The sequence below is a fragment of the Periplaneta americana genome, chromosome 4, assembly GCF_040183065.1.
Source record: "Periplaneta americana isolate PAMFEO1 chromosome 4, P.americana_PAMFEO1_priV1, whole genome shotgun sequence".
NCBI classification, from domain to species: Eukaryota; Metazoa; Arthropoda; class Insecta; order Blattodea; family Blattidae; genus Periplaneta; species Periplaneta americana.
This window is the reverse complement of record NC_091120.1, coordinates 44,068,341-44,082,626: the sequence shown is the minus strand read 5'-3', so window position 1 is coordinate 44,082,626 and position 14,286 is coordinate 44,068,341. Positions and strand designations below refer to the sequence as shown.

The 14,286-nt window shown below is 36.3% G+C and overlaps 1 protein-coding gene across 1 annotated transcript in view; it reads right to left on the bottom strand.

Moving 5' to 3' along the window:
• LOC138698908 (cyclic AMP response element-binding protein A-like) overlaps positions 1-14,286 on the bottom strand; it is a 254,298-nt gene that overhangs the window by 175,195 nt on the left and 64,817 nt on the right. The gene's annotated exons all lie outside the window — the stretch shown is intronic.

Genomic DNA, 14,286 nt, shown 5'->3' with positions numbered 1-14,286 from the left:
AGCGTGAGTATAAATGATTGCGATTTTTTTAAAGACAAACCGTGGATAATACAAAAATGGTACTGATATTACCGAACAGAATCTCTCTCAAAGTTTTATTTCAAATTATCCGCGCGGCGTAGTTCCACCTCCTACCGGTAGAGGACTTGAGTTTACAGAAATAGCGACTGGTGCTGAGCGTGCATTTGTAGCATTGGAATTTCTTTCCACAAAATCCGTCATAACTGTGCAGAGATATTGTCGAGCGAGATTCAATAATGATCCATCAGACGCCAAGACCAATAGACGATGGTACAATCAATTAGTAATCACAGGATGTCTATGTAAAGGAAAATCACCTGGTCGGCCACGCGTTCCGGAAGAAACAGTTGATCTCGCCAGCACAACATTTCGCTACAACCAATTTTTTGACATCTCGCTACTACCAATCCCTCTGCAATGTGTTCACAACAGAAAAAATAATTGTAACGATAAGAGAAGTTTACAGGGTGAACCGTAAGTAATTTCATTAATTTCAGGGGGTTATTCTTCGAGATATTTCGAACAAAAATGTTTGATACAATTTTGCTCGTTTTTGCTTCCTTTCCGAGGTAAAAATTGTTTTATAGGCCTATTAAAATATTTCATAGCGTATTTTGTGAAAGCACTGTAGAAATTCTTTGCAAAACGAAGAGCTATTTGGAATAATTTTTAGTTTTATGATTGTTATTAATTTTTACTATTTTGGCAGATAAGTGCAATGGATTTAGAATCTCTGAATGTAGATTTATTCTATAGAGAGTATTTATGTTTAGGGAGATTTTTGGTTTATTTATTATTTTTATTTTATTAGTTATTTTTGTTACATTTGTTCGGATAAAATTTCTGCACGTTTAAAGGACAAAACTAAAATTCTTCCAATCATTTATTATCATAATACACTGCTCTCTTAAATTGACCGAGTATTGTACTTGCTTTAACACCTTGTTTTTGGTATTATTATTACTTTGTACTTGGCCAGATCTACTTGTCCCACAGGGAGTTAATTTTTTTTTTATTAAGAAAACGTAAAACTTTTGATCGAAAGGAACAACATTTCATAAAAAAATAATAATTAATTAAATAAGGTAATATTTTTGGTACTGTATTACTATTGTTAGGGGAGAGTCGGGTAGTATCGGACATCGGGTAATATCGGACAGTGAGTTTCTTTCATCTACCACACGATGATAGTACCTGATTGACATGGTTACGTTTCTGTGATGTCGCATAGAGAAACGTAACTATGTTATTCGGGTACTACCATATGGTAGTAGATGAAAGAAACGCACTGTCCGATATTACCCGATGTCCGATACTACCCGACTCTCCCCTATATAAACATCAAAACACAAAATTATATTTATAAACTAGTTGACACCTCAGTAAAACACTATCCAATTCGGTCACCTTCACTGTCTCACAACTCACTCCCAGAATCTTGGCATGCTGGGTCATTTTGTTTAACACTATATTTCGAAGTGCATGAAACACTTTGTTAGAAGAAGAGGACTAGTCATTTGAAAAGTCCCGTTTTTCAACTTAATGCTAATATTCTACAATGTTCCACACAAGTGACAATTTCCATTTTTACATTAAACGATGAAAGGTCGCTCATATAATATGGGAGTACTCTTAATAGGACACCTCAAAATTGATGAGTCCCGTTTTTGATCTCAGCTCCTCAATTCGTCGGCTTAGAGTATAAATCTGCTAACCGCCAAAAAGAAAATTTTACAAGGGAAGCAAAAAACTAAGTTTAAATTAACTCTGAAACTTTAGGACCAAATCCAAAGTAGCCCTATAGGCACAAATGCCATCTGTACTTTGGATTTGGTCCTAAACTTAGTTTTTTGCTTCCTCTGTAAAATTTTCTTTTTGGCGGTTAGCAGGTTTACACTCTAAGCCGACGAATTGATAAAGCGCGATTCGTAACATAGCAGTGACTTCTACGATGTACTAAATTTGCTCTTTAGTTGTAGCGAACATTATGGCCGGCATTTTATTAACAGTAGCCTACATGAAATGAAAAATAATTTTGGGTAAGAAAGTTTTTCTTCTTTGTTTGTTGTTGAATTCATGCACTTTGCTTAAAAAAGACTGTGCTGTTATTCAGTGACAAGTTGCCGCTTCTTAAAGAGCAAATTACTAGCCTTCAGTTTAAATCAAGGAATGATTAAATGATCTCACCTAATTGAAAGTTGCAGTGGTTAGACTTTTATATTGCGACTTAATAGGGAGATTTATAGTCTCCTTAACGACTGCGAGACGGCAAAGCAATAAAACTTACGGTCTGTTATTTGACATCGCTTTTAACTATATAAAACAAAACGCTTACAAATCCCGCGGATCTTTATTTTTATAGCTTATTTTGGGTACTGAAGTAGGCCTACTTAACGCATTCTGAAAAATATGTATTTTTTGGAAGATGTAAAAATATCGCAAAATATGAGGCAAAAATAATTTATGACAAAGATCGCTACGATAGCTTTGAACCGTAAATCCGAAGGACAGAGAGGTTAAGGTTACCCAGGTTACGATGGAAAGTGATCATGCTATTTCTTTGTGAGTGGAAAAGAGCCAGAGAGAGAATAGCAGACAACGGAAACAACGCGACGACGACGATGATAATAATAATAATAATAATAATAATAATAATAATAATAATAATAATAATAATCTAAAAAGGCGCTGGTTATCCAGATGATGAAACGACTAACGTTACACATCATGAACAGTTTGGCCCGCAGAAGTGATGTACAACTTGAAAAATGGGTCACAGTTCTGTCATCTATCAGCAATATGCGGAACCAGAATCACGCAAGTGAAGTGTATAGGCATTGGATGCACACATACAATAAAAAAAAAATAAATGACAAATTTACACAATTTCCTTTAATAATTTCTTGCTTAGCCCTAATGATCTTCGAGAGTTAATTAATTAATTAATTAATATTTACTTTTAATTTTATTCCATTTTGTAATATTTAATTTGTATATACCTATTATAAATGTTTTGTTTTCTTAGCTCTTGATTATTTTTACTGCCCTTAGCTATTTAATTAGCCTTACTGCTCGTATTTTAATATCACTCGTGTGATTGACTTTACTTTTAATATTAGGCTTATATTTTGTTATAAATTATTAATTTGTACACTAATGTATTCTTTTGTTTCTGGCTGTTTGGAAGAAAAGGTCTGAAGGCCTTAACTCCGCCAGAGTAAGTAAGTAAATTTTTTTTTAAATTTTTATTAGGTTATTTTACGATGCTGAATCAATATCTAGGTTATTTAGCGTCTGAATGAAATGAAGGTGATAATCCCGGTGAAATGAGTCCAGGGTCCAGCACCGAAAGTTACCCATCGGGTTGAGGGAAAACCCCGGAAAAACCTCAACCAGGTAACTTGTCCCGACCGGGATTCGAACCCGGGACACCTGGTTTCGCGGCCAGACGCGCTGACCGTTACTCCACAGGTGTGGACAAGTAAATAAATAAATAGTAATTAAGTGTCTAAGTAAATAAGTATGTTGTTGTTTAGTCAACTGTCCGAAGACAGGTCTTGTCCACACCTGTGGAGTAACGGTCAGTGCGTCTGGCCGCGAAACCAGGTGGCCCGGGTTCGAATCCCGGTCGGGGCAAGTTACCTGGTTGAGGTTTTTTCCGGGGTTTTCCCTCAACCCAATACGAGCAAATGCTGGGTAACTTTCGGTGCTGGACCCCGGACTCATTTCACCGGCATTATCACCTTCATATCATTCACACGCTAAATAACCTAGATGTTGATACAGCGTCGTAAAATAACCGAATAAAATAAAAATAAAAGACAGATCTTAACCTTACAAGTGATACCAACTTGGCACCACTTATGAGGCAACTAGGCTAGGAGAGAATGGGGTAGGGTGGCCACTTCATTGCCCTCTTTATTGCATATATCGCCAATTAGCTACGTAAGTAACTAAATACATAAACGAATGAATAAATAAGTAAATGAATAGCCTAAAAATAATAAATAAGTCAAATATAGTCTGATGACGATGATGATGATGACGATGACGATGACGATGACGATGATGATGATGATGATGATGATGATGATGATGATGATAAAGGTAAAAATCAGAGGAGCTGTTGCAGCGCGCATGAATTTCCCCATCTTATTGATGTATACAACTCAAGTCTCGTGCAGATGACAATGCGGCTACGTGTGAGAATCAGGTGATTCTTTCTTTCCCGCATCCATGACATATATATATATACATACATATACATACATACATACACATTCACACCGCAAATGGGTCTTTGAACTTAAGATCAGTTACATACCAGCATGCCGACGTTTCACCGGTAGTAAACTGGACAGCCCTCATTTTAAAAAAGCTAAAGGTCAAGAATCTCCCCTCGATCCCCTTTAAGTTGCATGCGGAAACGTGCGACGACCACTAACAAGTTTTTCAGCAGTCCGTCAACAGTGTATTGACCCGTCCTACCGGAATTAATATGGGTAAATGCCAAAATTATATATTCGTGTCAATACTTTTTATTTCGGCCCACAACCATCCTCCAGCTTCTTCTTATAACGACTTTTTGGTAAGCGAGAGAGACAAGTTTGTTTGCAAACAGGAGGCCTTGGCTCTAATCCCCTCTCTTTCTGTACGGTCCATTGGAAGAGAGGCAAAGCAGCAACAGGTAGATGCCAACGTCCTGATGGTATTCGACCTTGGCCACAGAGACTTGCACTAGAGCATTATCCTGTGCAGAAAACTACCTTGAAACAAATTACGTAGAAAGTCAAAACAAGCTCAACTAGTGGAGAGAAAATAAAACTGTAACGAAGGCTGGAAATTAGCTCGCGCTAATGACCTTTTGAGATTAACCTGGACAGGAAGAAAATTTTAAATATCAAAATTTGCACGAATGTAATTCACGTGAAAACAAGAATTTCGTATGTTCTCACACTTCTATTGCGTTGCTATTAATTTTATGAAAGTGAGGTACGCCTACACATATTTCAACTCTAAACGTGAGTACAGTTACAAGGAGAGTCAAGTCAAGAAATGAAGGTATTCGACAGAAAATACGTATTTTGCAATTCATTTTCAATCTTCAGAGAAGTCTATAATGCACCTTAAAAGTATTTATTTCAGTCACTGACTTCACAGCATATGTTTAAGGTTCTACACCTTTACATTACATATTTAAAAGAAGTATGAACGTTTTCGTTGGTCTACGCCAACATCATCAGATACGAAGTACATTTCAGCAATATCACTGCTCTCTACATAATATCTACAAATACAAAACATATTTAGTGGCATGCAAAATGAGACATATTAAAAACCAACATTGCTGTGATACACATTGACATTCTATATGACTGCCTTGATTGTCACTTACTTAAAACACACGTATAGATTACAAAAAATTTTGATTTACATATATATATATATAAATGCAAGTCTTCACATATGAGATAATAAAATGACATGATTTAAAAGTGATAAAAATAATAAAATATGAAAGTAAGATAAAAAGTATTATGAATGTGAATAAATGTAATTACTTTAATTTTGCAACTCTTCACATTCATAATACTTTTTATCTTAGTTTTATATTTTATTATTTTTATCACTTTTAAATCATGTAATTTTATTATCTCATATGTGAAGACTTGCATTTATATATATATATATATATATATACATATATATATATAGCCTATATATATGTAAATCAATATTTTTTGTAATCTATACGAGTATTTTAAGTAAGTGACAATCAAGGCAGTCATATAGAATGTCAATGTGTATCACAGCAATGTTGGTTTTTAATATGTCTCATTTTGCATGCCACTAAATATGTTTTGTATTTGTAGATATTATGTAGAGAGCACTGATATTGCTGAAATGTACTTCGTATCTGATGATGTTGGCGTAGACCAACGAAAACGTTCATACGTCTTTTAAATATGTAATGTAAAGGTGTAGCACCTTAAACATATGCTGTGAAGTCAGTGACTGAAATAAATACTTTTAAGGTAGAAAATACGTAGTCTACAGTTCAAACTGCAAATAGAAAATTACAGAAAACGATATCTATATAACTGTCTAGCATCAGACTAAATGGTTTGGTAGTGGTGTTAATATTTTTTTGCTAAAAGTAGTACATATTTCAATACTTTTTATCTAAGGAAAATTATTTTGTGCGTTTTAACTTAGCTGTAAAAAATACGAAAAAGTTTTTCACTTAACTGGTTTGTGCAATAAACGAGTGGTGCAATCGTATTTTTACAGCATAATTCTCGAATTGTTTAGGATTTTATTATAAAACTCATATTTTTTAAAGAAAATGTGTAATGTCTTTAGGGCAGCCGTGGCGAAAATGTAATCGTGCGCCGAGCCACTGTGTAACCTGCAACGTGCATAGCACCTATGGAGGGAGGCGGACACCCGAAGGGGAAGTGAAGCAACTGTCTGACTTATTAACGCATTTTCATTTTCCTTACGTCAAGCACTTAAATATAATTTTATACAGTACAAGGTTACAAACTAATGTTTAGTACGTGTAACGAAGAAAGAAATGAACAAGAAAACACATTATCACAATCTAAAGTTAACTGTCTTCAGAATGTCTCTGCGACAGAGTTTCAAAATCAGGAATTATGTCACTTACTGCCATACGTAGTTGATCACGAAGGTATTTGTCTATCAGTCGTAATCTAAATTAGGTTTTTACTATTTTCATTGTTGAAAATAATTTTTCACAAACGTAAGTTGTAGTGAACATGGCTTCAACAGAGCAAGCGAAAGAACGAAGCTTCGGATATTTATTTTTTGGCAAAGATTTGAAAAGTTCAACATTTTGTCAAGTCCTTACATCTAGCTTTCATTGTAACATTACATTGTAAAACTGTGAGTTTAAATTGAAGACCTAACCGCATTATTCGTACATCTGCTGAAAAAGGATCGAAATAATAATAATAATAATAATAATAATAATAATAATAATAATAATAATAATAATAATAATAATAATAATAATAATAACACAACCTTTTAATGTTTCATGAGTAACATGTAGCATAATACTGTTTTATGTTATACAACAGTTTTCCTCGTAATACTTGTGAACAAATCATGCATTTCATATTCTCACCATATTGGCAGCAAAAAAAAATGCGTCCTTCCATCCTACTTGAAACTTGTTTTTGTAGAGGTATAGTACATAGTTTCGAGAGAGACATTGCGACGATACGCCACTGGCAGGTCAGAGACAAATACAAATGGAACGGAGTTTGACTCCAGTGAGTGAGAGGGTGGGGGATGGGGCAGCAAGAGACATGTACAGCTATTATTGCGAGCCACAATGTGTTCGTGAGTTACATTTTCGCCACGGCTGCTTTAGGGGCAGTATTTTCAATCAATAACTGACAAATTCTCCCTAATCTGTTATGTGAAATACATTGATTTTCATAAACACATTCTTGCAAACGTGTTTCAGTACACCACCAGTCCTTAAATTAAGAATGAGATCTTTAAAAGTGCCTTCATTGACATTTTCATTACCAACTCTTGCTCTGGACCTTGATTTTTACGTATACGATTTACTCAGCATATTGTATTCTAGCTACACGACAAAAGTTGTTACCATCAAAACCTATAACGCAGAGCAATCTGGGTATGTATGATCTAGGGTACAGGTTCGTCTTCTGAACTTTGAGACATTTCACAACGATATAGGTCTATTGTTATTATTAAAAAAACCACTACGCTAACCACAACAAAACTTTTTCAGTCAGTTGGTCACAAAACTATGAACACAAAATATACCCGCAGTTTACTGCAGAAACCAGCCAAGCGCTGTCGCTTGACTGGTTTCTGACCTAAACACGAAATTCAGCGTAATGCCTGGCCATTACAGGAGGACGATATTTGACTGTTTTCAGCACTAAAAAGTACGAATACCCTCATAGAACATTATGCCGCCTTTAACTCATTTTTTCTTGTTTTGGCGTTTGATTGGTTTCTGATTAATTAATGTACGCAAGGCGCTACCAGAGATTATTCTTTATTAATGATCAAAGAGAAAACAAAACTTGGGAAAATTAATGCAGAAGAGACTTGAACAACTGGAATGCTAACCAGCTTCAGAGAGATGAAATAATAATAATAATAATAATAATAATAATAATAATAATAATAGCTTAACTATATCGACTACTAAAACAAAAGTGTTAGCCTTTATACTTTAGAGGATTAGAAACAATTAGAGCCAAAATCGTGTTGAATGGAAGACTGATAGAACAAATTAATACTTTCAATTATCTGGGCTGCAATAATTCATAGGCTATGCAAGAAAAGAAGATTTTACAAATAAAATAAACAAATTTAATTATTTCTGTGGGGTAATAAAAATAACTTTAAAATACACTAGAAAAGAAACAAGATTAAAATTGTATAAAGTTATGGCAGTTCCTATGTTGCTGTACGGCTCTGAATTCTGGACTCTTATTAAATCCGAAGAAAAAAGAATCGAGGTGATAGAAATGAGATTTTTGAGGAGTATAGCAGGTTATATTCTCTTAGACTAGAAACGCAATGAAGACATCAGACTAGAACTGAATATATTCAATTTAATTGAAAAACTCACAGAATATAGGAATAAATGGAAGCAACAGTTAAAAGAATGACTCAAGACCGTATTCCTAAATTAATATTCGACTACAGGCCAACTGGTAAACGAAACATAGGTAGACCCAGGAAAAGATGGCTTCAACATTTTTAAAATTTATATACCTCATGAGACCGGAACGTGCCAAACAAGGCTTAAACCATGTGGCTGATGAATAATAGTAATAATAATAATAATAATAATAATAATAATAATAATAATAATAATAATAATAATAATAAGAATCCTTGTCGCGACAGGTCCAAAGCCTATCACCTGAATGCTGGCCTCATGTGCATATGTCTAAGCAAAGGTGAACGATGTTCCAACCAGTACGTGGGGTAGGCCCTAACGTGTGGTTAGCACGATGATCCCCCAAACCGTTATAGCTGGCTATTGTAGAACCCTATACTATATGGACACCGGTTCAATATACTGACCGCAATTTCATGAGAAAATTTCTTCCTCCTTAAGACTCGAACCATTTCGTAACGCGAGTTCAAGGCATAACGCTTTAGACCACGACGCTAAATGCTAATTAATTATTTCTCGAAAATTATTAGAATTGTTTTGTGTATTGTATGGCAGGTAGCCGGACAATCAATTCAAGGTCTCACTTAGTGCCCTCAGGAGCCAGGTCACGACCAGAACAAATAAAAAATAGCTGAAAGTTGTATATATTTGCGTTAAGATTATTATAATGTAGGAAGTCGGTAGTGGTGATCATTGGTTCTACGCCAGATCGCCTTGGTACACTCCTGAAATATGTGTGTGTATCCAATGCCCACCCACTTCACTTGCGTGATTCGGGTTCCGCATACTGCGGATAGATGGCAGAACTGTGACCCATTTTCTAGTTGTACACCACTTCGGCGGTTCACACTATACATGATGTGTATCTGTGGAGAGTTATGTCGTGTACTAGGGTGAGTGTATGTGTAAGTGTTCGTGTAGATGTAGTGTCTGGAATAATTGATGATGCTGAAGATGAGGAAGGGAGAAGGGGAAACCCGGTGCCGGAACGTAGCCTACTCCTGTCGAATAGCACCAAGGGGGCCGCCAGGCTTAACGTCTCCATCCGACGTACGAATCAGTATTACCACTGACATATATGCCTTCTCTTCATATGCACTGCGGAGAGATTTGGGATTTAATCCAGGCATATTGGTGCACAATCTAGTGATTAGAAGTTGTGCACCGTCATCTCTCCTAGTCCCGAGGTAGAAATTTTACATGAAATTTCTGTCCCCACCGGCAATCGAACCCAGGCCGGCTAGTCTGGAGGCAGACACGCTACCACAGAGCTAACTCGGCGGACCACTCCTGAAATATAGGTCAACTCTTTGGTATACGCTGTATATTATTATCAGTAATAACAAAAGCAATTTCCACCCCACTCTCGAGTCTGTAAACTGTACAGTTCATTCTAAATTCATAATAACAATAATGTGCAGGGTACCTGGGACCAGGAGAGATGGCGGTGCACAACTTCTAATCATTAAATTGTGCATCAATATGCCTCGGTTAAATCGGAAATCTCTCCGCGCAGTGCATATGAAGAGAAGGCATATGTCACTGTTGATAGTGATTCGTCCGTCGGACGGAGACGTTAAGCTTGGCGGCCCCCTTGGTGCTATTCGACTGGAGTAGGTAACGTGCCGGCACTGGGTTTCCCCTTCTCCCTTCCTCACCATCATCATCCTCACCTAGCCACCGGCGTGGCTCAGTCGGTTAAGGCACTTGCCTGCCAGTCTGAAGTTGCGCTCGGGCGCGGGTTCGATTCCCGCTTGGGCTGATTACCTGGTTTGGTTTTTTCCGAGGTTTTCCCCAATCGTAAGGTGAATGCCAGATAATCTATGGCGAATCCTCGGCATCATCTCGCTATCAACAATCTCATCGACGCTAAATAACCTCGTAGTTGATACAGTGTCGTTAAATAACCAACTAAAAAATCATCCTCACCCATTCCCTACATTACACTAACACGAATACTTACACATAAACTTACTCTAGTACTACACGACATAACTCTTCACAAATACCCATCACGCAGAACGTGGCCCGCCGAAATGGCGTAGATCTTGAAAATGGGTCACAGTCCTGCCAGCTATCCGCAGTATGCGGAATCCGAATCACACAAGTGAAGCGCGCAAGCACACACACACACACACACACACACACACACAAACTTGCCGGGCCGGGTGCCTACGCATTCTAAGGGGCGCTCCCTTTAGGCTGCGAGGTCCGAAGGTTTATGGGTTCGAATCCCGCCTCAGGCACGGTTGGATGTTCTTCATTAATGCTCTGCCCTACGCTCTGCTGACCGCAGGCTAGGCGAGGTTCACTGTGTGGTCTATAAAATCGTCCCCTCCCCTATAGGCATTGATTCTACAACAGGAAGAGGTTAAACGAAAACAAAGAAAACTGAAATAGATTAATTGATAAAAGCCATGATTAAGTAAATATAGGTCTACGTGTTTGTTTTTAATCCAAACACAGTAGTCTTATACTTGGGACCATTCCCATTTGACAGCCGGCCACAGATTGGGAATCATGCGAGAGGATTCAGTACGACGAGACGCATGCTCGCTATCCAGAACTAAACAGGGACCTTAATAACGAACAAACAACCACGCCTTAGCCAAGATTCGAACCCTTAATCGTGATTAAATGTCTTCGCCGCTGGATACACGAGAGGTCGGTGTAAGCTAAATTAAAGAAGTAAGAAATAAAACAGAGCTTGACAAAACCATTACAAATAAAGCAAAATTGAAGGATATACAGTAAAACCCTGATTATCCGTCACCCTATTAAACTATTGGCGGATTATCGAACTGTCTATTTCTCGCTCTTTTTTCTTCAGAAATAAATAACTTACATGAAGTACTGTTTTGTAAAACATATTAGTAGGTTCTACATATGTTTTTGCTAAAGAGTGTTTTTACAAGCCTTTATCGTTACACAGCATTGTCTACTGTTCGAATTGTCGTTTTATAATATAACTTGTATATAAAATGTCTTCCACGGGTGTTAACAGAAAACTTGTGCTAAGAATCGAAAAAAAATGGAAATAATTGAATGGTTTGAGAAAGAGAAACTGTAGCTCATCTCACATTAGAATACGAGATTGGAGTTACAACTGCGCGATTTAATATAAAAAAAACAAGGATAAAGTGTAAAGAAGTATGTAAATCTACAACATGAGACGACCTTTATTCTTATCTTTCCAGAGACAGTAATTAAAAAGGGCTTCCTTGCTTCTTAAAAACCCATCGTTGACAACCAGACTTAAATTAGCGAACTTCTGATCCACTACTTAGCGAGTTAAATACCAGACCATGGAGGAAATTACAAAATCTTTCAAGGTACGGATTATCCGATTTTTTCGGTCAACCGTTCAGTCCATCCCCTTCATTACTACGGATACTAGAGGTTCTACTGTAGTTAAACATGATACTAGCTTAAAACAAAATCTTTCGTCAGAGCTCTAAGGTGGCGCTTAAACACATTTGTAATTTTACTCTTTATTAATGACATATCTATATGTGATTGCAGGTTTCCACGTTATGATGGACGGTTTTCACATTCTGCGTCTTAGAACCCCGTATGAAGAAAATAGGCGTATGAAATGTAGAACAGATCTGCCTGGGGAGAATACTTACATAATGTTTGCTGGCTGAGACTTGCTACTGGCTGTGGAATTCAGATCAGTTACGATACCTGCACTGCCTCGGCTTAGATATCACATTCGATCCCCTTTCTTGCTCCCCTCACTCTACAGATATTGTAATACTCATGCAGCTCTTAATTTTGACTGTGCATTCTCGCGTTATAACGAAGTAATTTAAAGTTGCGAGTATAAAATTCTTTCACTGAAAATACGTTTTCTGCGGAAAGAAATTGGAAACTTGAGGACTTATATTTCCAGGATCCTCATGTTATTAGCTACCTGGATAAAATGCGTCATAATGAAGAAATAGTAGTGCCAATAGGAACACTACAAATTGGCAAGTGGAGTGAGACACTTTAAAAAACAAGAAGTAAAATATGATTAAAATGGCAGTGGCGGTAGTGAAGAGAAAGAGAAAAAATAATTAAAATGATGGCAATGAAAATCAATGATGACAAGAAGAAAAACAGAAAAAAATATAGGAAAGAAAAGATGAAGATGATACGATGAAGACGACAATTTCGATCATAAATATCGTCATGATTACTGATTACTTACTTACTTACTTACTTATGGCTTTTAGAGAACCCGCAGGTTCATTGTCGCCCTCACATAAGGCCGCCATTGGTTCCTAGCCTGAGTAAAATTAATCCAGTCTTTACCATCATATCCCACCTCCTTCAAATCCATTTTAATATTATCCTCCCATCTATGTCTCGACCTCCCCAAAAGTTATTCCCTAGTTGAACTAAAATAACTTTCTAGAGCTTCGTTTTCATCAGCAAAAAAAAAAAAAAAAAAAAAAAAAAAAAAAAAAAAAAAAAAAAAAAAAAAAAAAAAACAATTTCGAGAATTTCGTGGAAATACACGTTTCTAACTTTCCATATTCCGGAGAACTTGTTTTGGACATACTCTATTTCTGTGCGTCATTTGTGTATAAAGATTTCTCATAAACCATTAGACATATTTTATTCATATTTAGTAGGTTATCTGCAAGTCAATTTATCCAAAGATGTTGCACATAATAAAGGAATTTTATTGTAAAATTAATATACCTTTATCTTATGTCTTTTCCTGCTTTCTTTCTTCTTCTGTTTGACACCCTTCTCACAATCCAATACGGTGTAGGGGAGGGAATATAGTAGTGCTGTTGTTTGATCCAAATATTTAGTCGATCAATTTAAAAAATGTTTTAATATATTGTAATACAAAATTATTGTTAAATTTAACTTGTGTTCGGTGATAAGCATAAGTATTAAATGTTGTATCCTATATCTCTATATTTTGTATCTTTATATTACAACACCAACACACCTACTTTAATTATTTACTAGTCCAACATATTTACTATGAGGCTTATAATTTATTGTGTCAATTTCTCCGGGAATTTTTGAGACAAACATAAATAACAAAAGGTATGAAGACTCGCCTGGTTAATACTGCTTCATCCATGATTTTAAACATGTGAGTGCATTCACATGCTCCGAATTAAACGCCGCTCTACGTTTAGTAACGATGTTTCCTGCATCACTAAACACGAAAAAACTTTTTTTTTGTCAAGCACTTCTCCACGATTGTTCAATTTAAATCCAAACGTTTCACCGAGTTTACATTTCAGATTCTCATATGACATAATGGAGTTTACATTTTTCACAGACCAGAGAAAACTGATTTTTTTTTTCTTTATCAAACTAAACATACAACCTTCATATACAAACTCAGTACAGAAACTGCAACTGCAAAACTACAGCGGTCGAAACAGAAGACTGGCCCCTATTGTAATCGAATTACCAGATTTTAGAAAGAGAAAAAGGTAGTTACGCTCTCACTTGCACACAGTGTAGACATGGCTATTTTATAAGGGATGAGGGGGACGAGTCCCAGAAAAGTATGTATTTCATAATATGCTAGGAGATGAGCTGATAAC